We start from the raw sequence: 3,871 nt of genomic DNA on the forward strand, positions 1-3,871 counted from the left end.
CCCACCACAACCTCACTCCCTGCAGAATCAGGGCAATCACATTCTATGTGATTAACTGAACAAAGAACTAGTTCTCAAGAGAACTGGCCAATCTACCTACACTGCTCTTACTCTGCCCCCCTCTCCTGAAACAAGGAGTGAGATTTGTGTAACTAACCTACTGAAAGTCTTGGCTCCTATAAAACCCCTCTCCTCCCTTCTGATGCCATCTAATTCTCCCTCCCTACCAGATCTTTCACATTGCTATTAAGGACAAAACTTGTGGGGGCTGGGTGGGGAGGGGGGGGATTACAAATTTTTCTGAACTTTAGGACTCCCAGCTTCTGCTTCATTTCTCAGCTTTAATAAAAAAAAAGTCCCTCACAATATCTACAATTGCTGTCACCTCTTAATCACCTCTCCCAGTCTTCATCAATTCGGAGTAGCAGCTCTCAAGTTCACCAATGACGTTTACACTGCTGAATTCAGTGACCTCCCAGAAGCATGTGATAGACCACTTTACTGTTTTTAGTGATGGAACACCACACTCTTTGGTTTTCCTCCTAACACAGGCTCCTCAGTCAGAATCTCCTTGGCTCTTTTTTTTCTGTAAATGCTGGCATTCCCCAAAGCTTAGTATTCCCACCTCTTCTTATCTTCACCTACATGGATTCCTCTGATGATCTCACCTACTCTCAGGGCTTTGAAAAGCCTCTCTTTGCTAAAAACTTTCAAGTTTAAACACAGAATACAGAGTTCTCCCTCTTAAACTCTATATTCAAACCAACCTTCCCACTCATCGCTACTGGGATGTCAATATGGGCTTCCCAAGTTAACATGTCTATAATCAAATTCTTGAATCTTATCCCAAAACTTGCTCCTCTCTCAGCATAGCACAATAAGTGGCACCACCATATATACCCAACTGCTCAGGCCAAAAATCCTTGGATGGAGTCATTTCTCATATATCGCACATCTAATCTTTGTTGGAGCTGTCAAAATATATCAATAAACTCCTCCAACTTCTCATCAATTCTACTACTAATACTATGGTTGACACTACTGTGATCTTTCGTCTGGACTAACAGAATAGCCTCTTAACCATTCTTGTCCATGTCCCCTTAGTCCAGCGATCGCCAACCTTTCGGACCTCATGGACCACCAGTGGTCTGTGGGTCACCGGTTGGTGACCGCAGCCTTAGTCTCCTCTCCAAATAGTCCTATGATTCTTTTTAAAAAGTAAATTAATTCAAATAATATTACTAATCCAAACCCTCCAATGGCTTTCCATCACTGAAAAAACCCGCAAAAATCTTATGGTTTAGAAGGCCCCACATAATCTGACCCAGGCTAACCCTGACCTCATTCCCCACCACTCTCTCCTTACCACCAGCACCATTTCCCAGCCATACTAACTTGGATTTCTGAAATATGCAGTACCCTCCATTTTCATTTGCTAAGTTTACTCTCCCTGGAAAGCTCCCTTCCTCACACCATGGAGTAATCTGCCCAAAGTCTGTCAGTGCAACTTTCCCTGACTGCCCTATCTAAAGTAGTAAGTACCCTTCTGTCACTCAATCTCCTTACTCTGAAAAAAAAATCATCCTACCTGACATACATATATTATCTATACTAGAGGCCCGTTGAAGGAAGATTCCTGCAAGAACAGGGCTTCCTGTGGCCAAAGCAAAGCAGAGAAGGGAGTGAAACCCACCGAGGCAGGCTTCCCTCCCGCCATCCCACTCGCTTCTCTGTAGCTTCGCTCCCTTCTGCAGCGCTTGGCTTCCTTCTACATTGTCTTCAGTCTTCGCTCTGCGCCTCTGTATGCAAATTAACTGCCATCTTTGTTGGGTTCATTTGCATACTCATCTGATTGGCTGGTGGGCTTAGCGGAGTGACACCAATTTGCATGTTTCTCTTTTATTAGTGTAGATGCCCTGTGGAATAAAAAATATACTTGGTGTCTGTCCCTGGCTCCTGACATTCAAAAACTTAAAATTTCTTAAGTGATAGCAGTGTCTTTGTTATGCTAACAGTGGGGCACCCTAGGTAACTTTAGGATGAGAGCTGGTAGCCTGAAAAACCAACTAGGTGATTAAAGAGTTAGACATTTTAGCCCCACACCCAGACCTCAGAAGAGAGAGGAACTGGACATTGAGTTCAGTCACCAATGGCCAATGATTTCATCAATCATGCCTCCATAATGAAACCTCCAAAAAACTCTTGCAGTTAATTTCCAGGAGCGTCCATATTGGTCATGAAATCCTCTTTACATCTTGCCCTAGGTGTCTCTGTCATTTGCCTGTTTCTCAGTACTATCTTTTACTAAAAAGCGGTAAGTATACATTTAGTGCTTTCCTGAGTTCTGAGAGTCATTCTGGAGAATTATTAAATGTAACTCCTTAATTTGCAGTTGGCTGGGCAGTTTGCACTGGGAACATCTGGGACTTAGAGCTGACAACTGAAGTGGGAGCAATTTTGTAGCACCTAATCCCTATAGTGTCTGCACTATATCCAGGAAGTTAGTTCCAGAAGTGAATTGAATTGTAGGGCACCCAGTTGGCAAAGAACTGATGTAGTAAAAGCAGTCATCATCAATAGAGTTTAAGTTCTACTAAAGACATTCGATATATCTGCTGAATAAATGTTAATAAATTAGTTACACAATTCCCCTGCAAAACAGGGGGAAAAAAACACCTGTTTATGAAACTGAATGATTCTATTCAATAAAGTTACTATAACCCATTGAAAGACAATAAAAGCTTTTGATTTCATTTATATCAAAAAACAAATAGCACAAATGTCCTAAGAAGTAGAGGTAATAGCAAACTTTGCAACTGCTATCCTTAGAAATGTCCGCTTACAAGATTGGTTCTTACCTAGTTATCTAGGGAAGTTTAATTTGGAGAAGGTTCCAACTATTGTCAGCATGAGTGTTATGGGTTCCCAAGACCAGCCCCAGGTTCAATTAACTTGCTAGAAGGATTAACAGGATTCAGCAGATAGTTATACTCATGGTTGAGGTTATTATAGCAAAAGGATACAGAGTAAAGTCAGCAAAGGGAAAAGATACATGGGGTGAAGACCTTAGAAAATCAGGTGCAAGCTTTCAAATTTTCTCTACAGAATGTGCTTAATTCCTCAACCAACTAGTAACAACTTAGGTGAAGTGTTGTCTACCAAGAAAGCTCACGTTACACTGAGTGCCATGTTTTTATTGGGGGCTGGTCACATTCCTGACTTCCATAAAAAAATAAAAAAAAAACCTAGGTGTTCCACATAAACCAAACTGTTTGTACAAACAATTCAGGCACAGTGAGGCACTCATCATTTAGGCTGAAGTTTTCTATCAGTGTAGGAAATTGTTTACTATTCAGTTCATAGGTGTCAACCAAGAGCCAAACTTGTAAACAGGCCTTTCTAAGATAGCAGTGACCTAGGATGGTAGATTTCAAGTGAATTATTCTTCTTGTTTTCAATGCCATATGCCATACAATCATGGGCACCTGAAAACTATGGAAGGGCAAAAGATCCTTCAAGCAGAATGTTTATGCTCACTCCCTCCACATACATACTAAAAATAACCACCCATAAACCACAAATTCCCATTGCAGCTAACAATTTACACTCCGAAAAAACATCTCCATTTTATGAAAGACAGGTGAAATCACGCGAGACCCAGACCCACAGCACTGGGGTGGGGGTGGGGGGGGGGCGCATCAATGCACCTCCTGGTGACCAGACTTTTGGTCATTACGAACACTGGCTTTTTATAATATAGTCTAGAGGCCCAGTGCACAAAATTCATGCAGGGGGAAGGGCGGCGGGGGCAGGAGTGTCCCCTCAGCCCGGACTGCAATCTCTCCAATCCGGGACCCCTCAGGGGATGTCT

At 42.3% G+C, this 3,871-nt stretch overlaps 1 protein-coding gene across 1 annotated transcript in view; it reads right to left on the reverse strand.

Annotated features, from left to right (window-relative positions):
* The window catches only part of CEP57 (centrosomal protein 57kDa), a 71,750-nt gene that overhangs the window by 62,131 nt on the left and 5,748 nt on the right, over positions 1-3,871 (reverse strand). The gene's annotated exons all lie outside the window — the stretch shown is intronic.

The sequence above is a fragment of the Myotis davidii genome, unplaced genomic scaffold (genome assembly GCF_000327345.1).
Source record: "Myotis davidii unplaced genomic scaffold, ASM32734v1 scaffold641, whole genome shotgun sequence".
In the NCBI taxonomy this organism is placed as follows: domain Eukaryota; kingdom Metazoa; phylum Chordata; class Mammalia; order Chiroptera; family Vespertilionidae; genus Myotis; species Myotis davidii.